The sequence below is a fragment of the Eretmochelys imbricata genome, chromosome 2, assembly GCF_965152235.1.
Source record: "Eretmochelys imbricata isolate rEreImb1 chromosome 2, rEreImb1.hap1, whole genome shotgun sequence".
NCBI lineage: Eukaryota > Metazoa > Chordata > Testudines > Cheloniidae > Eretmochelys > Eretmochelys imbricata.
Window position 1 is genome coordinate 26,260,327 of NC_135573.1, and position 25,869 is coordinate 26,286,195.

Below are 25,869 nucleotides of genomic sequence, written 5' to 3' on the forward strand. Positions count from 1 at the left end.
CGAAAAGATTTACTCATCCACGGGATGGGTCACGGGTTGCTGCACAACCCGCCGGGGGCCACAGACACCCCCACCAATAAGAACCCCCCACCCCTCCAGCCCTCCGCATGACGCCTCTCATTATTGCAACCTTGAACACCAGGGGCTGTAGGATGGCTCTCCGCAGGTCCCAGGTGCTCTCTTACCTTCGGGAAGGGGGGTACTCTGTAGTTTTCCTGCAGGAGACCCATACGGACCCGACCGTCAAGGCCAGGTGGCAGCTGGAGTGGGGAGACGGGGTACACTTTAGCCACTTCATGACTTGGCAAGCTGGAGTGGCGACCCTGTTCTCCCCCACCCTACGGCCCGAGCTGCTAGGGGTCACTGAGGCCGTGCCGGGCCACCTGCTGCACCTTCTAGTCCGTATGGAGGGGCTCGTGGTCAACCTTCTTAACATTTATGCCCCGCAAACGAGCCCAAAGCGGCCACAATTCTATCAGCGGGTGTCTGATTTCCTCGGCACCCTAGATTCGCACGAGTACCTGGTCCTGGGAGGGGATGTTAACACCACCCTCGAGGAACGGGACCACTCAGGGGCCGAGCTGAGCCCAGCCGCCGCGAACATTCTTCGAGGAATAGTCGAACGTCATTCCCTACTGGACGTCTGGCGCAACCATCACCCAGGCGACACTTCCACGTTCACCTTTTTCCGGGTGGAGGCCCTTCGGTCACACCACTCTCGGTTGGACCGCATTTCTTATCCCGTTTCATCTTTCACAGGCCCACTCCTCCACCATTCGGCCGGCCCCATTCTCTGACCATCACTTAGTCACCATAACGGTCTCCCTCTGTGCAGAGAGACCGGGGCCAGCCTATTGGTACTTTAACAACAGCCTGTTGGAGGACGAGAGCTTCGTGACGTCCTTCCGGGAGTTTTGGCTGGCCTGGCGAGGGCAGTGGCGTGCCTTTCCCTCGGTGCGGCGATGGTGGGATCTCGGGAAGGTGCGCGCCAAGCTCTTCTGCCGTGACTACACTCGGGGCACCAGCCGACGGAGAAATGCGGCGATAGAGCAGTTGGAACGGGAGGTCTTAGAGATGGAGAGGCGCCTGGCCGCCAACCCCGAGGACCCGTCCCTCTGCGGAGCGTGTCGGGAGAAGCAGGAGGAGCTCTGGGCCCTCGAGGACCACCGGGCCCGAGGTGCCTTCATTCGGTCCCGCATCCGCCTCCTTCGGGAGATGGATCGTGGCTCCCACTTCTTCTATGCTCTGGAGAAAACGAGGGGGGCATAGAAGAAACACGTCACCTGCCTTCTTGCGGAAGACGGCACCCCCCTCACGGATCTGGAGGAGATGTGTGGGAGGGCCCGTGACTTCTACACAAGCCTTTTCTCCCCGGATCCGACCGATCCTGGCGCTTGTGGGGTGCTCTGGGAGGAACTCCCCACGGTCAGCATGGGCGACCGAGACCGGCTAGAGCTGCCTCTCACCCTGGCTGAGTTCTTTGAAGCCCTCCGTCGCATGCTCACCAATAAATCTCCGGGCATGGACAGGCTGACCGTGGAGTTCTACCGCGCATTCTGGGACATCCTTGGCCCAGACCTAGCCACTGTCAGGGCTGAGTCTTTGCAGGGCGGGGTCCTCCCTCTTTCGTGCAGGCGAGCAGTGCTCGCCTTGTTGCCGAAGAAGGCGGACCTCCGCGATTTACAAAACTGGCGTCCCGTCTCACTCCTTAGCATGGACTACAAAATTGTAGTGAAAGCAATCTTGCTGCGGCTAGGGTCCGTGATGGCGGATGTGATCCACCCAGACCAGACCTATACTGTCCCGGGTCACAGCATTTTTGACAACCTATTTCTAGTCCGAGACCTTTTGGAACTCGGGCATAGAGACGGTCTGTCGTTCGCCCTCCTGTCTCTCTATCAGAAGAAGGCGTTCGATAGAGTAGACCATGAGTACCTCCTGAGCACTCTGCAGGTGTTTGGATTCGGACCTCAGTTTGTGAGTTTTCTCCGGGTGCTGTACGCCTCCGCGGAGTGTTTGGTTAGGCTCAACTGGACCCTGACCGAGCTGGTCGGCTTCGGGCGAGGAGTGCGGCAGGGGTGCCCCCTCTTGGGCCAGCTGTACGCTCTGGCGATCGAGCCTTTCCTCTGTCTCCTCCGCAGGAGGATGACAGGGTTGGTGCTGGGGGAGCCGGAGCTGCAGCTGGTCCTGTCAGCGTACGCCGATGACGTGCTCCTCGTGGTCCAGGACCCGGGCAACTTGGCGCGGGTGGAGGCTTGCCAGGCCATCTATTCGGCACCCTCCTCTGCCTGAGTCAACTGGGTCAAGAGCTCTGGCTTGGCGGTGGGGGACTGGCGGCAGGTGAGCTCCCTCCCACCCGCGCTTCAGACCATCCGGTGGAGTGTGTGTCCATTGCTCTACCTAGGTGTTTACCGATTCTGCCACACACCCTTCCCCGCCGGAGAACTGGCAAAATTTAGAGGGCGGGGTGATAGAGCGGCTCCAGAAATGGACGAGGCTACTCCGATGTCTCTCCCTCCGAGGGAGAGCACTGGTGCTTAACCAACTAGTCCTGTCCACTCTCTGGTACCGGCTCAACACCCTGGTCCCGGCCCCGGGTTTCCTGACCAATCTCCGGACATCGATTCTAGAGTTCTTTTGGTCAGGAATGCACTGGGCCCCTGTTGGGGTTCTTCATCTACCCCTGAAGGAAGGAGGGCAGGGCCTGAAGTGTCTGCACACTCAGGTCCGTGTCTTCCGCCTCCAGGCCCTGCAGAGGCTCCTTTATAGTGCAGGTAGTTCGACGTGGAGCATATTGGCACACGCCTTCCTGTGCCGTTTCCAAGGGCTCCAATACGACCGGCAGCTTTTTTATCTCTGTCCGAGAGGTTTTCTGCGAGACCTCTCCGGGCTGCCAATCTTCTACCAGGACCTCCTCCGGACCTGGAAACTGACCAGGTCCGTGGCAGCCACCGTCAGAGCAGATCTCCTCACAGAGCCCCTGCTTCACAACCCCCAGCTCCATGTGCAGGCGGCGGAGTCCCGCTTGGTGCGCCAGAGTTTGGTCCTGGCAGAAGTCACGAGAGTCGGAGACCTCCTGGACTACAACCGGGGAGACTGGCTGGATCCCCTGACGCTCGCCTGGCGCATGGGGCTCTCCAGACCTCGTACCCTCCGGCGCGTACTTCAGGAGGTGAAGGCCGCCTTGATGCCCGCTGCCCGGGCTTATCTTAATCGAGCCCTGCGCGAGGGCGCACCCCGCCCACCCTCTACCCCAGGCCTGCCAGACCTTTCAATTGGGCCCCTACCCCGTAGATCCCAACAAACCCCTCACCCTTTCACTGCGAGCCGGCTGCATGAACTGCAGCCGGTCAGCTTCCAAATCGCGCCACGGAAATATTTATACACACTCACGCTTCACACCCTTCATGCCCACACCCTGGTGTCCCGCCACGCTACAAAGTGGCGGGACCTCCTGCCACCTTTGGAGGGTGAGCAACCTCGGTGGGCCAGCCTGTATTCCACGTTGGTCCCGAGGCCTGTCGGGGACATTAGTTGGCAGCTCCTTCACGGAGCTGTGAGCACGGGCGTGTTTTTGACACGGTTCACCCCCATCCTGGATACTTGCCCTTTTTGCAATGTGAGGGAAACCCTGGCGCACGTATATTTAGAGTGTGCCAGATTGCAGCCCCTTTTCCGGCTCCTCACGAATATTTTATTACGCTTTTGGCTGCACTTTTCCCCTCACCTTTTTATTTACACACTCCCCATCCATGGCCCCACAAAATCGCGAGATCTCCTGGTTAACCTCCTCCTAGTCCTAGCTAAAACAGCCATTTATAAAACCAGAGAGGGGAGGTTGGCTAATGAAGTGTCCTGCGACTGTAGGGCCGTTTTCCGATCCTCAGTACATTCACGTATCCGGGCAGAGTTCCTCTGGGCGGCGTCCACCGACTCCCTTGACACCTTTGAGGAGCGGTGGGCGCTGTCCGAGGTTCTCTGCTCGGTGACCCCATCCGGTTCCCTCCGTCTGATCCTTTGATTGAGGGGAAGAGCGAGAGACCCCAGCCCCAGCCGTTGCCGCTGTGGATACCATCATCATTGTCACCTAGGAGGGATCCTATAACACGTGGGTGTAACCCCTCCTCCCCAAACTGCCCACCCCGCAGCCGTGCCCATCTTGTAGGGCACTCTCAGGAGAGGGAGGATCGGTGACACTGGGCGCGGCACTAGGTAACTCGAGGGGGTGGAAGACCACGAGTGTGGAGGAAGCCCCCCCGCTCTAGGCCACCAGGTAACTCAGGAGGGTGGAAGACCACGAGTGTCGAGGAAGCCCCCCCGCTCTGGGCCCAGGCTAGCCTGAACACTTCTCCCTCCTGAAGGCTGCTGTGTTATACCTTCTGTTTGCTCTTGTTTTGTTGCATAGTTTTGCTTTATCCTTTTTGGTGATTCTTTGTAATTGTTACACAAATAAAATTATTTTCTGCTTCAAAAAAAAAAAAATCACTCTCCTGTAGCCATCTGGCCCGACCCTGTCACAATATGTATAACAAACCTGATCCTGCCTCATCTGCCATGGGCTTTGCAAAAGTGCTGAGCTTTCTTTTAACTCTGTTTTTATTGCAATAAATAATAAAGCTTCCCTTGACTTCACCAGGAACAGGCTGACCAATGCTGAGTATGTTTGGAAATCCCTGCCTATAAGCACCACGTCCTGCCTCACTGAAGTGGGACAATAAAATTATCCTAAAGTTCTGGAAAATGGGGGGATTTTCAAACGGGTGGAGCGTTTGCCTAACTCTGTGCTAAACTATTCCAGGGGTGTGCTGGCATAGATTTGGCCCTGTGATTAAGCTGTGAGTAGCTCCTTTGTGGCCCACCATTTCAGCTGGGAGTCCTGTGCACTGCTGGCACTCAACAGGCAACTGTAGTAAGAGAAGGCCCTGAAACATAAATTCTTGTATCAGAGGCCCAGTCTGAGGCCTGAAGCCTGAACCAAAGTAAAGCCTGAACCAAAGCACTTCCAGGCAGTGGTAAGCAAAGCGGGGCTGTGATCCAGAGGCAGGTCCCACTCACAGAAGTTGGCAAGAAAAGGTTGTTAGAGGCATGTGCACACACACACACATAAGTGCTAATGAGAGGAACTTGTGCCAAGACGGCAGCAAAACACTCCATAGACACAACAAGGAACAGGTAGGTGCATCTTAAAGACAGGGTCAAAAGGACAACATGATGGGTAGATTCGTTTGAACTATGATGAGTAATCTGTCCTGCAACAGTATAAAAGTAGGTCCCGGAGCGCATATCTTTGTCCAGCCGAGGGGGCAGTGGAGTGTCCTGCCACTGACTGAGCTGTGTCCATTGCCAGGGAGCACAGATTTGTAGTATGCCCTGTAGAGTCTATAGGGAACTATTACTGTGCTTCGTTTGACAATAAACCTGGCTTGGGTTCCTTCCTACCTTACTAGAGTCTGTGGTTTTTTTGGGTTCTCTCGGGGTCTGCTGTGTTAGCTATCTGCGCAGAGCTGGGGCAGCACACAGGGGGAACACGCACGCAGCCGACTGTTATCATCGAACAAGAGCAGAGCACCACACCGGTAGCTACCGACAACAGCAATAATAAGACTTCAGCAAGTTAAAAGTTGCTTAAAAGCTTTCTGAAGAGGAAAGTAGTTAATTACGGCTGTTTTAAAGCCTCTAACTATGATGCTCTGCTTCCAGATTAGAGTGTTGTAAAAATAAGGTTCTATAAAACATAACGGACTGAAGTTTGGGTCCATCTTCCATTGACTTCAATAGGTGTTGCACTTATGGAACTGGGGCAGTATTAGGCCCACTATTAATAGAAATGCTCTCCCTGCATAGAAGTGATGCTAGGCAGAATTCTCTGTCGGCATAACTCAACTAGATCGCAGAGCCAATGTTCTCAGATATTGGGCTAAACTCTCTGCTGGTGTAACACCACTGACTTGAATGGAGTTACACAAGCAGAGAATTCGGCCCAGTATCGCTAGAACATTGGCACTGAGCTTTAGTACAAAAATTATAACTTGTCAATAAAGACCTATTTTAGATTCCTTGTAATATTGGTTAAGAAAATTAGTTTGGTTAGAATATTGGCAGATTCACACTAAGAACAAATGAAAAAGTTTCTGCAAAATTTGTCAAAAGTTTGTGAAGCAGTTTTTGAGTCACGGATCATTAAACGCAAGCAATGATTTGAATTTTTGACTTTCATCCTAATGTTTCTTTGCCTCCTAGCTTGAAAACAGCTTGTTGCTGTGTTGTCACCTGTGCAAACTTTCCAGGTAGTTACAGTTTCTTGAAAGCTGATATAATGGCTATAGTTGAAGAAGCTCAGCTGTAATTAAGTGAAATCGTAAAATTTTTTTGCTGTGGTAAGTTTCGAGTCTGATATGATGCCCAGAAGTTATGAACTCTGTTTAAAAGTTTATAGCAACAAGGGATTCTGACTATGATCAAATCTAAAAAGTTCCAAAGGGAGAAGCAGGATAGCTTAGCTAGCTACCCACCAACCCATGCTGAGCTCTGTATGTGTCTGTTAAAGTCTGTTTAACGTGCACAAAAATTATACTCTACCTATCACCTGAATGGTATGTGCAAAGCTAAGCCTGATCTATACTACTTCATTTTTCACCAGTGGGCTTCCCTGCAAATTTATCACAAAGAATGCTTCATTTGCTGCCAGGTAGATCATACAGAGGCACTTTTTATGCCCCACTCCAGAAACCTGTAATCATTCTCTACAATGGACAAGCTAAGGAAGACAGCCTCACACACCGTGCACACACACTGCCTCATTTAGCACCTTCATACACACAAACCAGTGAATGCTGTCGCCATCTCAAATTTATATGAGATTAAATTTGATTACAGCACCAAAAACTAGGAGAGCATGGCAGAGAGATCTAAGAATGTTGTGGCAAAAGGGAATGTGGGATAGCCAGCTCCTGGAGCAGTGAAGTTACTCAGTGAGTTACCCTGAAAATATTTTTAAAATGTCAGCTGGAACTATAACATTTTAGACATATGGTGCAGTAACTAAATGCTTAAACATTTGCCTGGAGCTGCCTGAATCTATAATGGATAGAATATGTGTAGCAAGCTATACAGATTATCTCTAACTTCACTCCAGATGTGCATGTTCATTGTAGCACAGGCCAGTAATATTGCCCATATCTACCTAATCTAACTATATAACCAATGGTACATTTCTGTGTGCTTTACACTGTGGCATTGAACCTCTAAATCATGTGATATTGTTTCTCCTGCATGATTGGATAGCTGGAACTTTTAACAATAGGAAAACAACAAGAGGATGACTTTGTGATTGAGGTTCAGGACTGGCACTCAGGAGATCTAAGTTCAATCCCCTGCTTTGCTACGGACATTGCGGGTGGTCTTGGGCATCTCTCTTAATTTCTATGTGCCTCTGTTCCCTATCTATAAACTGGGGGGAGGTGGCGGGGGGGGGGGGGTGAGGGGAGGGCAATACTTCCTTACTCTGAGCCTTTGTTTGTCTTGTCTCTATTAAGGGTATGGCTTCATGTCAAAAATGTGTGTTTTTAATTTGGGTTAGCTAACCTACATTAGTTAACATGGATTAAAACAGTCATGAAGACACACCAGCTTGGCTTTTAACTCAGGTTGGCAGCTCTGGTTCAACCCCAAACTTTACTTTGAGCTGCTAATCTGAGTTAAAAGCTGCGTTACCTGGTCTTCATTGCTATGTTAGCCTAAATTAGCTAACCTGAGTGCAGGACAAACCTTTTTTTGGAGTGAAGCTATACCTTTAGCGTGGGAGCTTCTGGGGACATGGTCTCTTACAATGTATTTGGACAATGCATGCTACCATAATAGACATAACAAATAACACATGTCCTCATGGAATTCTCGGATGAATAATCATGCCTGATAAAATCGGTAAAACACTCAAGATTTATAAACATTTTCATTAATACCTAGCGGAGACTCAGAAATAATTATTATAACCTAAGGAATCACAGTGAACTGAACTCAGTGCTGTTCTTCATTTTTTTTTTTTTTTTATTTTGGCTGACTTTATTAGAGAAATCCCCAGTGTATTCTTTTTAAACAATGATAGTCTTAAAGTGCCCAGCTAAACAATTCTCCCACGTTTGGAAGTAGAAATCTTGACAATCCTTAGTTGAATTGTCCGTGAAAGTTCCTTCAAAGCAACTGAGAGCTCTGTAAATGGTATAGCTTGAGAGCATGTTTAGGGATGGTTAGAATTCCAACATCTTTATTATCACAAACATCAGCCAGGTGGGGAAAGTACAGGGACTGATAAGTTGAAGGGGGCAAAATATGCAGTCACAGTGCTATTCAGCACGAACCAAGTGAACTGACTTCCGTGAGGAAAGGAGTTGCTCTGCTAACGTGTGGGTAAGTAGTGGCAGCAGTATATCCACCCATCTGTACGTGCTGCAGAAATGGTTGAAGAAGGGCAACAAGCAGATTGTGGCAGTAATTAATGGTCACAGTCACAAATGCATGAAACCCCATTTCTGAAATCAGGCAACATCAAAAGCTTTGCAGCCCAGTGATATTGCATGGCAGAATGGATTAAGCCTTTCGGTTGCCCTATGAGGAGAATGGAAATGATAGGCCCCAGCATCTCTGCCTAAGGACAGGAAGTAAAAAGCATTTTCTGAATTGATTAAATGGCTTAACATAAGAATGGCCATACTGGGTCAGACCAAAGGTCCAGCTAGACCAGTATCCTGTCTCTGACAGTGGCCCATGCCAGGTGCCCCAGAGGGAATGAACAGAACAGGTAATCATCAAGTGATCCATCCCCTGTTGCCCATTCCCAGCTTCTGGCAAACAAAAGCTAGGGACACCATCCCTGCCCACCTTGGCTATTAGCCATTGATGGACTTGAATTTGTCTAGTTCTTTTTGGAACCCTGTTATAGTCTTGGCCTTCACAGCATAGTCGGGCAAGGAGGAACTCAAGTTAACTGTGCATTGTGTGAAAAAATACTTCCTATTGTTTGGTTTAAACCTGCTGCCCATTAATTTGATTTGGGGTCCCCTAGTTCTTGTGTTATGAGAAGGAGTAAATTACTTCCTTATTTACTTTCTCCACACCTGTCATGATTTTATAGATCTCTATCATATCCTCACTTTAGTCGCCTCTTTTCCAAGCTGAAAAGTCCCAGTCTTATTAATCACTTCTTGTGTGGAAGCGTTCCATATCCCTAATAATTTTTGTTGCCCTTTTTTAAACCTCATCCAATTCTGATACATCTTTTTTAAGATAGGGTGACAGATGTGGGCATACCATGGATTTATATAGAGGCATATGATATTTTCTGTCTTATTATCTGTCCCTTTCTTAATGATTTCCAACATTCTGTTAGCTTTTTTTGACTGCTGCTGCACATTGAGTGGATGTTTTCAGAGAACTATCTACAATGACATCAAGATCTCTTTCTTGAATGGTAACAGCTAATTTAGACACCATCATTTTATATGTATAGTTGGGATTATGTTTTCCAATGTGCATTACTTTGCATTTATCAATATTGAATTTCATCTGCCATTTTGTTGCCCAGTCACTCAGTTTTGTGATATCCCTTTGTAGGTCTTCGCAGTCTTCTCTGGACTTAACTATCTTGAGTAGTTTTGTAACATCTGCAAATTTTGCCACCTTACTGTTTACACCTTTCCCCCATTATTTATGAATATGTTGAATAGTACTGGTCCCAGTACAGACCCCTTGTGGACACTGCTATTTATTCCTTTCCATTCCAAAAACTGACCATTTATTCCTACTCTTTGTTTCCTATCTTTTAACCAGTTACCGATCCATGAGAAGACCTTCCCTCTTATCCCATGACAGCTTACTTTGCTTAAGAGCCTTTGGTGAGGGACCTTGTCAAAGGCTTTCTGAACATCTAAGTACACAGTATACACTGGATCCCCCTTGTCCACATGCTTGTTGACCCTTTCAAAGAATTCTAATTGATTAGTGAGGCATGATTTCCCTTTACAAAAACCATGTTGACTCTTCCCCAACATATTATGTTCATCTATGTGTCTGACAATTCTGTTCTATACTATAGTTTCAACCAGTTTGCCCAGTACTGAAGTCAGGCTTACCGGCCTGTAATTGCCGGGATCACCTCTGGAGCCTTTTAAAAAAATTGGCATCACATTAGCTATCCTCCAGTCATTTTGTACAGAAGCTGATTTAAATGATAGGTTACACATCACAGTTAGCAGTTCTGCAGTTTCACATCTGAGTTCCTTCAGAACTCTTAGCTGAATACTGTCTCATCCTGGTGACTTCTTATTGTTTAATTATCAATTTGTTTCAAAACCTCCTCTAATGACACCTCAATCTGGGACAGTTCCTCAGATTTGTCACCTAAAAAGAATGGCTCAGGTTTGGGAATCTCCCTCACATCTTCAGCCATGAAGACCGATGCAAAGAATTAATTTAGTTTCTCTGCAATGGCCTTATCATCCTTGCGTGCTTGAGTGTTTTGCCATATTACTTTTCCAACAGATGTCCAGGTAATTAAAGTCTCCATTACTACCGTGTCTTGAGTTTTGGATATTTCTGTTATTTTTTCTAGTAATGCTTCATCCACCTTCTTTTTCCTGACTTGGTGGTCTATGGTAGACTCCTACTGTGCCATCACTTCTATTTTTCTCCTTTTTATCTTTACCTGGAAACTTTCAATCGGTCTCTCTCTCACTGCCTTCTGGAACTCAGAACAAGTATATATATTCTTGATGCAACAGCTCCTCCTTTTTTTCTTGACCGTCTTTCCTGAACAAGCTACCCTTCTATACCAATATGCCAGTCATGCAACTTATCCCACCAAGTTTCTGTGACACCAATTTAATAATAATTTAGCCTATGTACTAATACTTCCAGTTCTTCTTGTTTATTTCTCATACTCTTTGCATTTTTGCAGAGGCGACTAAGATGTTGAGCAAATTCCCCACCCCGATTTCCCTCCTGTTGCTCTTATGACCCTACTGTAATTTTCCATATCCAGCCCACAACATCTAGCTCTTGGTTAAGGTTGCCTTTTTATGCTTACCTTTGGGGTCTTGTCACCTGCCCCCTTTGAACCTAATTTAAAGCCCTTCTCACTAGGTTGGCGAGTCAGTCCCACAAAGAAACACTTCTCTTTCTTGGTCAGGTAGGTCTCTACCCAGCAGACCTTCTGCCTGGAACATGGTCAAGGAAGCCGAAGCCCTCCTGTCAACATAATCTGCACACCACCTGTGTGTAAAACATTTTTCTTATGATTTATCATGCTAACAAATACATTTCTACAAAGCAAACCAGGGTATGAATACCATTTACCGACACAAATAGCCCATTGGAAATGTACAGCATGAAATATTTGTTAAAAGAATTAACCTCTTTAGAACATTTTATTTTGGATAGCCTCTGGTTACACAAAGTAAAGGATTCTGTTTTATTGGAGATGATTCACCGATCCAATTAATATAATAAACACGTGACATTATTGTTTGCTGAAGTCTTTGGGAACTTGTGTTTTTGAGATGACAGCTTGGTATGCATAAACGAGTGCTTCTTTTGTTAAGCTAATGGCCATGAATTCCTGCCTCTCTTCTGAACTATATTTTTAAGGCAAAAAAAAAAAAAAAGCAGCATTGTAAGTAAGTAAACATTTGTTAAGAATGTTAGACACAGAAAAGTAAACTTTGCTGTCATAGTAGCCTTCTTTTTTCAGTGTAGTCTAACTCGTCATCTTGTGTACCTTGAGCTACCTTGTCAGTTAAGTACTGTTTCCCTCCTGTAGAATAGAATCAGACTGACTTTTGTGTCTATAATTCCCTGAAGAAATTAGAATTCTTAAACTTTTGAACCGTTTATCAATGGATTATGGTTTTTCCCATTCCACATCAGATTTGGGCTTTCCCTTCCCATCCAGAGCCATACTGTGTTATCCTACTCTCAACTCCATCCACATCAGAACTGGGTTTTCTATTCCCATCTCGATCCTGGTTAGATATGGGTTTTCCACAACACATTATCTCTTTCCCACTTCCATCCACATCAGTTTGGAGTTTTCCATTTTTATCCCAGTTCCATCCCCATCGTGATCACTGGCCACTCCCCAGCCAGCATTTGTCTGAAGAGCCAGGAGAAGGGCCAGCCTCTCCTGCAGTGTCCTTCTTAAGTCGAGAGAGAATAGCACATATAGGGCCTCCCTTCAAAACGCAGTGTCAGGTAATGGGGAAATGAGTTCAAGCCTGTTGGTGGAAGGAGTTTGTCTGACGTGGAATCACTGGTCATCCCAAGTCTTCTTTGAGATTTGCTTCTGGCTCAAAACCTCAAACCAGGTGAGTTTTAGTCTGATTTCAGTTTTCAACCCTACAGTTACCTGCATTTCTAAGACTCCTCCCTCAGCTCCTTTTATACATAGCACTGAAAAGCCTTCAGGTGGTAGCTTTTGGATACCATTGACCTGGGGTGGATTTGAACTGGTGATCTAAAAGGGAGCCACTCTGAATTCCATTGCCAATTGTCTGTGCTCTGCTTTAAAAATGGAAGGAACCATCTCAATCTTCTCCTCTTTTGTTGTGGCTGACAAAAATCTGATAATGCTAACAATCTACATGAACAGTTAGTGCCAGCACTTGAACTGTTGCTGTCTATTGTTAGGCCTTTTGAAGTTTTCTTTTCTATATTTTTAGACATAATCACAATTTCTCGGGATTGTACACTTTTACTTTTAGCACTGTTTTTTTTTTTTTTTTTTTGCAGACGTTCAATGCCTCTGTTCAGCTTCCTTTGAAGGCACTTATTAATGTACGTATTTTACCCTCTTATCTGTCAGCAACACTTGGCTCATATACACACTAGTTAAATAATATTAATTTTGTTTCTTTAGTTATATTTCTTTTTGAGGCACTTGGCTAATAGTGATGTTCTAAACTCCTCACACGAAAACACAGTAAGGTCTAGTAAATAGAAGAATCAAATCAATGCTAAAGGCCATTTGACATCCAGTGGCTCTTGTGGTGAATGCCTCTTGAAACTGATCAACCTCTGCTTTCTGGGGGCTGCATGTTGAAATGCAGACACAGTCACCATTTTGTTCCCAGAGTTGCTGTAGCTTGGTGGGAAAGAGTCACCTACATTGTGTGCTTTCCCAAGGAGACTTGACTTGAAATGAAAAGAGGGTATTGCAGTCTATGAACAGAAATAAAGCTCTCAAACCTAATTAAAAAAAGGTCACCTTTGGGACCTTTTGAAGGTCAAGGTCCTGGGACCTTCATCCACAGACCTGGGTTCACAACTCTAGGAGAACCTCTCCTGTGCCTGAAAAACCCCTAAAGGCCTTCTATCTTCTGGCCAATGAAGCAAGATGCTATAGTTACTTAAGTACTGTAGGTGTCAGAAATCTGTTAAACTCAGTCTACCCTGAGTAATTTTAGCTGTAATCTTTATTCCTAGGATCCATTTAGACTGGGACTTAAACTGGTTTAAAAATGGTTCCTACCAAAGTGGTTTAAACATTGTTTGCATGGTCAACGTCGGCCAAACATAGCCTTTTTCTGAGGGTTTTTTTTTTTTTGAGTCCTCGTTGAAAATCTCTGGAGAAGAGTTTTTTTAGCCACATCTTTGAAATAGTTATGCCTACTCTATCCTGGTGAGGAAAATGGTTTAAACCATATTGACAGGAACAATTTTTAAAATGGTTTCACAACTGGTATAGATGGGGCTTCAGTCTACCTCCCTGTCTTTTAAATGTTCACTAGAGAGCTCTTTATGTTTGCTTACTCTGATTAGTCAGAAACTCCATGAGGTCATTATTGGGTCTCAGTGAGAGCTCAGGTAGCTGCAGTCTATTCTTTTCCTCTAATAACAATGGCTTGCAATAACTCATCTTGTAGAGATATGGTAGCAGAAATCGCATATGGTCTTACAAAAAATTCAACTGCATTGTCTCTTTACTGGATTCTGGTTCCTCTCTAGGTAACTCTTGCAACTTGAGTACTTTTTTCACATTTTCTCCAGCCAACTTTCAATAGGAGCCCATTGGAAGCTGAGCATTTTGCCACTTTTGAGACGCCAGGAACATGCCGACCTTGCAGCTCTACAACATGCTCTTTTGACCATATGTACATTGGGTATTTATATGGCCATGAGCACCCTAGTATCCGAGCACCTCACGCTCTTTAATGCATTTTGCTTCACAATGTCCCTGTGAGGTAAGGAAATACTCCTGTCGCCATGTTACAGATGGGGAACTGAGGCCTGGATCCTTAAAGCTGCCTAAGTCCAATGAGTCAGAGACACTAAGTAATTTCCCTATGGTCACTGAGGGAGGCTTCAGTTTAGTTCTCTGTGTTTTAAATTTTCAGTGCAGGCAACTGAGCACTGTTCTCCAGAGTCCCAGGCTAGTACACTAACCACTGGACCATCTGTCCTCTCTGATTAATGATCCTGCACTGAAACACTTGCTAGCTAAACGTCAACCTTACACTGAGTACTGTGATATGCTGAGCTTGCTCCATTCCCATTGACTTCAAATGGAGCTGAAGACATCTGAGAACCCAACAGATCAGATTCATAGAGTATACAAGCATTTCTATAATTAAGGCTGCTTTGTCATTTTTATAGTAAATTGTGTTGTTAGTTTTTAGGGGGGTAGGGTCCCTCAGCATTTCCAGTCCTGGTGCTCAGGGGCCCAACATCATATTAGCCCTCCCTTATCTCTGGTGTTCTGAGCAGCAGCCAGCTTCAAAATGACATGGCGTATTTTCACTTCAAGGGACTGAGTATAGAGCCCCTAACTCCTCCTGGAGCAGGACCCCTTGCTACAGTAGTGTTCAAGTATTCTTAAGTAGAAATTCAGCAGTGGAAAAGGAAATAAACTACAAGTCTTTCAAAGGTTGTCTGGAGACCTGATCTGAAAGCTCTGGGCTAGTGAAGGCATCTGAGCATTCACTAATAGATTTTTGCAGGCATCAGATATTAGACTCAGCATCTTAATTTCCTCCGGGCTGAATCTCGGCATGGGGTTCAGTTTATTCATAGCTCCTGGGAAGAGTTTATATAATCTTATGTCATATAAAAGTGCATAATGACCCCAAAGAGGTCCAAAATGTATGCAAGCAATGAAAAATAATATCAGCTATAGTAAGTACAATAACCTCAGATTGCAGCCATAGTATACTCCTGGGGCCTGTGAGCCATCCTCTCAGATCACGCAAGCTAAGCAGGTAAGGTAGGATATTGCCTAGGAACAGACCCATCATGTCCTCCAAGGAAGTTGTGTTGTTGATTCAGTAGGTGTCACTCTTTCTCTGACTCATTACTGAATTAGTGCCCCCAGCGCTAGTGCAAGCTACGAAGAGTGATCATCAGCCATGGTAAGTACAATAGCTTGCAGCTACTGTATATTTCTCTGAGTCAGTACTGAATTAATGCCCCAAGCATAGTTGTAAGAATACTGTGCAATTTAATGTGCTGTCTTCTGTGTCAGAGGAAAACCCAGGACCTCATTCACTCAAATCCTTAAAGACCCCACAGCATTTTTGCCAGGAATAGAGCAATTAGCCCCATCTTCCTGGTCCCGTGCCAGTTTGGGTAGTTAAAGCCTACCTACTTATATTGTCCATGGAGTTTCATTTGGAAGAATTATTCTTTTTTACTTCTTGTCCTGAAGTAATTGGGTTCTCTTGCTGTGCACTGTTAAATAGCTACTGCGTTCTATATCTGAGGTGACTGCATGTCCGTTTTGGGTGATTGATTTTCATTCTTTACTCCTGTGAATAATCTTGAGTTATGTAATTGATTCCACTGAAGTCAATGGAAAGACTACTCACATACGTGTTGCTTGATTGTCTGATAGTTTTTCATACTGTTCTACAAAATTGTCACAACAAAACTAGCTGCCGACCCTGAAGCCACACTACCTTCTTTCCCCAGGGGAAAACTAGAAACATGAAGCAAGCTTGTGTTGCTGAGTAATAGGAGAAAGAGTAAAAATTAAATAAAACCACTCAGGATAAATAAACAAGAGGAGAGAGACCTCACATTTCCTACATGTACTGTAGTTTGTGCCTTGATTTCCTCTTGCTTGATCAACGAAATGTACTATCAGGGAGGGGGACTCCAATGGGAATATTTTTTAAAAATAATACATACAAATTTAAGTCTACACATGCATTTGTTTTCAGATGCAGTCAATATCTAAACTGGTAGAGGGCGGGTTAGGTTTTGGTATACAACTCTGGTGATTACCAACGTAGGATGAGAGGCACTCTTAAACACTGAGCTGTCAAAGTCGTATCTACAAATCATTCAGCATGCCATCACTGGTAGATAGTAAATATTTTATACCTTATTGAAAAATAGTATTTCTTCTTCTTAAGTATTGCCTTTGGGCGACTCTCAAAATAGCCTTTTGGGATTCATAAAAGGAATAGATCCCTTAATGCTTTTAAAGCTTTCGTCACATTAACTCCCCAAAGCACTTCTAAGGCAGGGATCGTATTTGCTCTGTGTTTAATGTGATTTATTATTATTTTAAGGGGAAAATTTCTCAGATCCACCATAGGGTCTGTATTGTATGTTCTGAAAATCTGAAAATATATTGAAATTATTGGTTGAGTATAAATAATCCTATACATTACAAAAGCTCTCATTTTCACAGCCTCGGCTACACTGATGAGGAGCTGTGCAATTTGGACTGGATGCAGTTAGATGCTGCCATTTCTGAATGGCATTTAAAGTGCCTCCAATGCACCGCCAGTCTCATCAGTCTCTGTGAAGGGACTGGACTGTATTTTCTGGTTTAGGGTTGCTGTCTCAGGGATAAAGTACCTAGAATACATCATCATGGCCTATTGGAAGTAGGCATAAGATCTGACTAGTCTTCTGTTTTGTAGGCATCTCAATTAGAGAAAAGCCATTTTTACTGGCCATAAATAACTTCTTTAAAGGGTCTTTGCAGACATCTGTCACAGAAATATTTTCCCACCAATGGAGGTAGGTTGGGTTTGCCTGGGTACTCTTCTGTGCTCTGGAATGATGGGGGAAAAGCCTGAGCTATCCATTTGCTATAGCACTCATAAAACTCTCAATGGCATGAATACTCTGCCTTTTTAGCTATTACTGATGATGATGGTGGCCTATGTATAGTTGAGTTTCATTTGCCTTCCCTATTATTCCAAGCAGGAAATAATATGTCATAAGGTGCCTGGAATCTGTAGAATACGTTAGAATAACCGGAGAATAACCATAATAACGTGACATCCAGTGCTTTGTTTGTGAAACCATGCTAACACTCTGCCCGGTGACATTACTCAAGCAATATTTCTAATGTGTACTCTTCCCTTTCAAACATTTAATGGAGTCTTGAGCCAGCAGACAGCTGGAAAGTTAGATTTTCTCTCTGTGAAATGGCAAGTGTCTTTGCTGTCAACATTCACTGTACATTCCCTGCCCCCGCCCCTTTTTCCTGGGAAAAAGACTTTTCAAAAACGTGAAGCATATTCACTGATCTTATGTTTCACCCCTAGTAAATTTCCATTAGTGGCTCATCAATAATGAAATTGAAATACCAATTGATAACCAGCATTGGTCATGGGGGACCAAAATATGAGCCTAGAATATGCAAAGGTTTAAACATTCTGGACCACTCTGTGTCTGGATGACAGTCAAAGAAGTGATGGGTGTGGTATAAGTGATGGGTGCTTAAGTAGAATAGAAGAGAATGGTATATCTAAAAATAGCCAAAATTGAGACTTGACTTGCTACTGCTGGCATTTAAATTCTTAGTACTCAACTCTACCCTTGGTTACACCCACCTCTGCAACCTCATTCCAGTCAGTGGGGTGTCCTGGGAGGGGAAAGGAGAGCAGAATTTGGCTTATTATCATGCTTCACGAAATGCTATTGAGTGGTGGAATGTGAGACTCATTTATATGGCTCTGTATAAATGGTATTTCAGCAGGTGGCTAACTTTAAACATGTGAGCCGTGCCATGGAGGAACTGTCCTGAAATGTCTATAGCACTGCTTCTTGTCAGTAGTGTGTGAAGTGATCTCTCTCTCTCTCTCTCTCTCTCCCTCTCTGTGAGTGTGGGAGGCAGGCAGTGAAGGAGCATGTGCTGTGATCCTTTGAGATAGAAGGCACCGTGTAAATGTAAGATATCATTCATCATCATTAGATATATGGTAGAAACCAGTAATTTCATTTTGCAGCAGGTTTAAAGAAGATTACAATGTTACCTGATCTATGGATTGTGTATTAATTATATTGATTACTTAAGAATTCCCAGTTAACATGCTGATGTTTGATAGGTTCTTGCCCCAAGATCAGGCCCAGTATTATTAAAGTTACTGCTCAGCTGGGACTCCCCGAATGTGCACAGTTGTAACTCTCACGCTGAGGAAAACCCTTCTGTATTTGTAATAGTTTAATTCATACAGTTAGCAAAGTCACAAACACTCTAACCCAGCCCGGGGCATAGAGATAATACAGAAAGTACATCCGAGCATCCCTATACGAACACCATCCCTTGTTACTCACTGTCTTCCTCATCACCATCATCATCATTGCCAGTGGCCGTCATCCTGGCACCTCCCACGGGCTACAGCTCTCCCTCTTACAGCATACAGGCTGGGATACAACTTTTATAATGTGTTACACCAACGCCATTACGCCTAATGCCTATTCAGCAGAGGTTTCTCCCCTCTTCTTTATCAGTATTTCCTCACCTTACTAATGTTGGGGTGCCCTTCTTCATTAGTTTACTAGGCCTTTTACCTCCAGCTTATTAATATATATGCATCAATACTCTTGTGGTCAGAAATCTGTGGATATTCCTATCCTAAAGTGTCCAAAAGCTGGTAACAGTTGATATTCCTTTGGTAACCTGGTATTATTTTATACAAAATCCCCTAAACATAACATGCCAGTTCCCCAATAACTCAGGTTCACAGTTGGGTAATTCACTCATGCTAAGGCTCAAAGGCCTCATAGCCTTATAAGCTCACTTCTCAAGCTAATGTCTTGCAAGATGCAGATCTGTAGGGTTCTTGCATTATTGGTCCATAAAATACCTTTAAGCTAGAGCTGTGTGCTAAACGCATGCTAGGAGAATTGTTTTAAAATAACAATGTAACAGGATACTATACATTATTCTATAAATATAGGATAGCCTATAAATATATCCTATAAATATAGTGCCCCTCTTTAAAAAAGGGAAGAAGGAGAACCAGAAGAACTACAGCCTCACCTCAGTCCCTGGAAAAATCTTGGAGCAGGTCCTCAAGAAAACCATTTTGAAGCACTTGGAGGAGAGGAAGGAGATCAGGAACAGTCACCAAGGTCAAGTCATGCCTGACCAACCTGATTGCCTTCTATGATGAGATAACTGGCTCTGTGGATATGGGGAAAGCAGTGGACGTGATATATCTAGACTTTAGCAAAGCTTTTGATACAGTCTCCCACAGTATTCTTGCCAGCAACTTAAAAAAATATGGATTGGATGAATGGACTATAAGGTGGATAGAAAGCTGGCTAGATTGTTGGGCTCAACAGGTAGTGATCAACTGTTCAATGTCTAGCTGGCAGCCGGTATCAAGCGGAGTGCCCCAAGGGTCGGTCCTCGGGCTGGTTTTGTTCAACATCTTTATTAATGATCTGGATGATGGGATGGATTGCACCCTCAGCAAGTTCGCAGATGATACTAAGCTGGGGGGGAGAGGAAGATACACTGGAGGGTAGGTCCAGAGTGACCTATTCAAATTGGAGGATTGGACAAAAAGAAATCTGATGAGGTTCAACAAGGACAAGGGCAGAGTCCTGCACTTAGGATGGAAGAATCCCATGCACCGCTACAGGCTGGGGACTGACTGGCTAAGCAGCAGTTCTGCAGAAAAGGACCTGCAGATTACAGTGGATGAGAAGCTGGATATGAGTCAGCTGTGTGCCCTTGTTGCCAAGAAGGCTAACAGCATATTGGGTTGCATTAGTAGGAGCATTGCCAACAGATTGAGGAAAGTGATTATTCCCCTCTATTTGGCACTGGTGAGGCCACATCTGGAGTATTGCATCCAGTTTTGGTCCTCCCACTACAGCGGAGGGCAACGAAAATGATCAGGGGGTTGGGGCACATGACTTAGGAGGAGAGGTTGAGGGAACTGGAATTGTTTAGTCTGCAGAAGAGAAGAGTGAGGGGAGATTTGATAGCAGCCTTCAACTGCCTGAAGGAGGGTTCCAAAGAGGATGGAGCTTGGCTGTTCTTAGTGGTGGCAGTTGACAGAACAAGAAGCAATGGTCTCAAGTTGCAGTGGGGAAGGTCTACGTTGGATATTAGGAAACACTATTTCACTAAGAGGGTGGTGAAGCACTGGAATGGGTTACCTAGGGAGGTGGTAGAATCTCCATGCTTAGAGGTTTTTAAAGTCAGGCTTGACAAAGCCATGGCTGGGATGATTTAGTTGGTGTTGGTCCTGATTTGAGCAGGGGGTTGGACTAGATGACCTCCTGAGGTCTCTTCCAATCCTAATCTTCTATGATTCTATGATTTTGCACTAGGCTGTCATGCAGTGTCAACATAAGTCTTCAACAGTTAATTAAAAATGACAACAACTTAATATTCAAGGCCTGTTAAAGAAACTAATTGGGTTTCCAGACAAGCTGTTGGAGAAGTTGGGATGCCAACTTCACAGACTAAACCAGTCAGATTAGCCTATCTTGAGAGTACAAATTTTAGAACAGGTGTTCAAATGTTGCCACATACTTGGGACAAAAGCCCCCTTTGTTATAAAATATGCTTGGTATTATAGTACAAAGGCACAAAGTGGTGGATGAAATTCTGCGGCCTGCGTTGTGCAGGAGGTCAGACTAGATGATCATAATGGTCCCTTCTGACCTAAATATCTATGAATCTATGAATCTATATATATATATATATTAAAATGACAGGATATATTATTTAATTTGGAGATTACTTTTTAATGTGAGTAATAGTTACTTTAGTGCTTCACAGTAGAAAAGAAATCATAGCTCATCAAAAATCATAGCCTAAATTTGGAACGGTAACTAATTATTTTCGTTAATTAGATTTTGGGTGTGTCAATTTTTGGGTGCACAACTTCATGCACCTTCAAGGGACTTTAATTTCAGAAGTGGTGAGCATGCACTGTTGGAAAATTAGGCTCTTTTAAGAGGGCTCAGGTTGGGTACTCAGCATCGCTAGTCACTTGTGAAAATATTAGTCCTGCCATTAGGTTTAATGGGCTTTGGTTCAGACCTTTAATGATATGGGGAAGATAAGTTAGAGAACAGTAAAACCAACAGCAAAGAGCTTTTTCCCACTCCCTCCCTTTGGAATAGGGCCAGTCACATTGGCCAGGTTTTATGTTAAATAATGAAAGCACTTATGTTAAATGCATTGCAATGAATCATAAGCCTATTCAGGGTGATATTTTATAGCACTGCAGTCTCATAGCTATGTATGTTTTTTTAAAAAATAGGTTTTAAATTACAAGTGCTTTGTACAGCTCATTTGTAAACTCACAAGTAGTTCGTACAGCAAAGGTATCTGTATTTCAATGTTTATCCAAAAACAGAATGCTATTTGCAAATTGCTCAGGAACAGAAAAAAAGGTTAAAAAATGATGGAAACTGGCATAATACAGATTTATAAATATTGTATCAGCAAAGCAAGCAGGCTTTGTAATTCTCATATCTTAACAGCATTATAAAATACCCACGATAAAAGAAATGCTCTTTTCTAGTGAAGCCTTCTGATATTTCCCTTTGTTGATTTATAGTAAAGTATTTGTATATGAACACTTTCCTTGCTAGCCAACAATGAAGAGGAAAAACATTGTCCTTTCTGAGAGCTGTTTAATTCTGATGATGAGGGCTTTTTTACTCAAAGTTTGTTTCCAAAACAATAGAAAAAAACTGCACACAACAGTATTGTTCTCAAATTAAAATATCTTTGGATTAGAAAGTTACCATTTATGAAACAACACGTTTTTATATGGATTCATGTCATGTAGTTTCATTTTGTACATGATCTGACATAAAGTGAGAATGAAAATAAACTCCCTATGTTGGGTAAATAAGTGGTGGGTGAATTATTCATTGTCAATAAATAAATTATGATTGTGATGCCTCTTTTTTTTGGTTCACAAATCGATCCTGATATTCAGCCATGCCCTCTTTCCTTCCCAACTAGATGCCGTTATGGCCCTATCATCCTAGTATCAGAACACCTCCCAGACATTAATAAAATCATTCTCACAGCGCCCTTGTGAGGTTGAGAAGTATTATTGTGTCTGTTTTACAGATGGAAAACTGAGGCCCCAACCCAGCGAGGTAGTTAGGCACATGAGTAGTCCCATTAAGATTAGTGGCACTACTCATGGGCTTAAATCTAGGCATGTGTTTTTAGTACCATGTTGAATCAGGACCAGAGAGACAAGAGCCCAGGGAGTTAGAAGCCTAAATACTTTTATGGATCTGGGTCTATATGATTACATATGGTCACATTGGCCATCTGTGGCACAGCAGACACTTGAACCCAGATCTTTTGTGTTCCAATGCAGTAACTTGACCACAAGATCATGTTTTCTCTTCCTAGATCCACTTCTGGAAAGGTGAGGTGGTGTAGGGGCTGCTACAGCTGTTTTCCCTACAGTGAGAGTCCTCCAGTGGCTGGGTTTATAGCTAAGGCAAAAGCTGCTCTAACACAGCTGGGGATCTGGGCTGTTCTTCATTATTTTGGAAATGGATCCTCAAAGAGATGTAGCTGATTAGGAGTGTCTTAGTGAGTTTAATGCCTAAGAAGTCAGTTTGCACTTCACTTGCCACAAATCTCTCTTCCTAAGGCTAGCAAGATGCAAAGACCAATAAAGGAGATTGTCAGTGAAACTGATGGAAGTGCAACTAATACCTCTTGTTTAGTCGAGAGCACTTCATTATCCTCATCTAGATAATGACACAGAGGTGAACTGTTATGCTAACTGCCTAATATTGTGTTTGTTCTGCTTATTACATTTCACTAGCTTGATAGCCAGTGCTTGTGCAGGGCCTCTTCATGACTGTGTGAAACAACCGTTCCAAGAGGTGAGTAGCACCCAGGGACATTCACAGCTGTACAATCCTTTGTAATAGTCTTACCACCTGGACTGGGGAAAGCGTGATCAGGCTACAGGAGCAGGAAGGCCCCTCGGAGTTTTGAAGGGCATAACAAACTCACTATCGGAAGAACAAGTTCCTGCTAAATTTCTCTTTGACATCAGGCTGTGTACACCCCACTTTTGCAGAACATAGATAACAATGTCCCACAGTTGTGGATTCTTGTACAGCTTCCATATGTAACTTCTTGCTCAGTGTAATGAATACTTTTGTAGCACTGTGTTTGTAGATTCATGCCAAAACTCTAATAGAATTTTGCATCAAGCTTTCACAGTTTTTCTCCTTTCAGTACAGATTTTATGCAAATAGCAGGAAGAACAATGTTCCCATTATTAATTTCACTTTTAATAACTTCCGCAATGGCCTCCACGCTTTTGAAACCCAAGCCAATAGTTTTCCACAAGGGACACGCTGTAGAGTGTGGTCCTTACACTTCCTGGGTTGAAGAGGCTTAGTGGTGGGAAGGTGATGGCATTTCTCCCCTCCCTTACAGTGATGCAAATCAGGGGCAACTGTGGTCAGTGGAGTTACACTAATGTAAAACTGATGTATATGAGAACAGTATCAGACTCTATAGATTCTAGAAGACTCAGATTGCTTGCAAATGTAATATAGTTAGGTTACCTATATAGAAATATGTAAGAAGTTATGACTTGCTGGGTATTTCAGGTTCACTGGGATCCTTTTCCCCAGGACTGCCTTTCTAGAGATGATGAGATTCCTTTGTTGGAACTGTTCCACAGTGTATAAATAATAAAACATTCAATGGGCCAAAAAGCATGCAAATGACTTGCTCTGTAGCCCACTGGTTAGGGCACTTATCTCAGACAGGGACCCAAGTTCCAGGCCCCTGCTCCAATTAACAGTTAATTATTTCTGTGAAGTGGAACAGTTCCAATAGGAGAGAGAAAAAGGCTCATTTCAGATTACTTTATAGTCCAGTGGCTAAGCGGACTCAGCTGGGAAGTGGCAAACCTACGTTCGAGTCCCTGTTCTACATCCCCAGGCAGAGTGGGGAATTGAATCTCAATCTCCTAGATCCTGAGTGAGTGCTCTAACCAGTGGGTTATTGGGTAAAAGGCAGGCACCTCCTCCTAGTCTTGTGGGGCCCAATATGGTAAACATGCTCCAAAGGGCCTCTGAGAACACCTGCCAGATTGGGCATCAAAGGCAAGATAGGCAGAAGGATGCCTTTTCTGTGAATGCTGCCAGTGCTTAGGTGGGTGTTAGGTGCTAAGCTCCTGGATGGTGTCAGGACTGAGGCAGCTGAATGGACATTAGGTGCCTAAATCTCTCTTGTGAATCTAGCCCTGAATGAAAATAAATGATAATCTTGCCAAAGTCCTTCTTGCTTCCTACTGAGTGAGCAGACAAAGATCTCCGGAATGTCTGATATGTACAGACTGATTAATAACAGGCAACATGTCTCGCATTACTATTTAATGTACAAAACTGGCACACAGATATTCTGAAGATGTTAGCCAATGAACTGGTCATGTTTTATGAATTATTAGGTCATCAGAGTACTGCAACAGGAACGTTTCTGTGAGACTGGAAACAGGGAGCAATACACTACAAACAGGAGATAGCTAAATGTCTCCAAAGCTTGTCTCGTTCACCAACAGAAGTTGGTCCATGATAGATATGACCTCACCCACCTTGTTGCTGTAAACATTGTGTAATGCATTTTAGCAGATGCTACATAGCACAACAATATTGGCAGTGTAGTGGAAGTTGTCGCTGACTGTAAGAGGCTGACAGAACTGCTATGAACCTCGCGCCTTATTAGCAGATATTGGTTCTGCTGAGAAGGGAATAAGTAAGTAGGTTCTGCTGACTCACTGAGACAGGTGGCTTGTTATCAGGTATAACTGAAGAAACAATCCTAGGTGCACCGAAGCCAAACCTGGGGAGAAGGCTTGAGATGACCTTTATTACGTTATGAGTAATTTCTTTGTTTACCAAAGGAAGGGGTTGTGAGTGTTTGATTCTACACAGTGTTTAGTGAACTTTCCTTTGGAGCTTTGCTTTGGTTGGGTCAGCACATGCCCACGCTGGCATACAATGGAAGCTGACTTCTCTAAAAACATTTGGATAGAAAGGTAACCAGGGTAACACTAACATTTTGTTAAGAAGGAAGGCCTGATTCACCACTGTCTTACTCTAATTCTATGCCAGTGTCATTTCAGTGGAGTTGCACTAGAGCAACACAGAGGTGAGTCAGCCAGATAAATAACACAATAGGTATCATTCAGTGTGGAGGAAAATGTCTATTACAAAGATTTGTAAAGCATGGTATGGAATTCTGAAATTCTCTATAAAGAAAGTCAGTCTTTGCTGATATTAGTTTACTAGGAATTTCTGGAGATACAATATAAAATAGAAAGGCCTTCACAAAGAACTAATATTGTATGGCCTGGATTCTCCTTACTTATACATTGATTTGGTTTTACATCAGTGTTGTCTTCACTGAGCAAAGTGGAGTTACTACTGATTTACCTTGATGTAACTCAGAACAAAATTGGGCACATAATCTCATACAATGTGAATGAGGGCAGGGGTGACCTCATCCAAAAGGAAATAGAATCTGATTTTTCTGCCTAAACTGCATAAAGACTTCTAGCGGTTCACAAACTGGTCTTGTTCCATACCAACATCACCAAATAAACATTTCTTCAT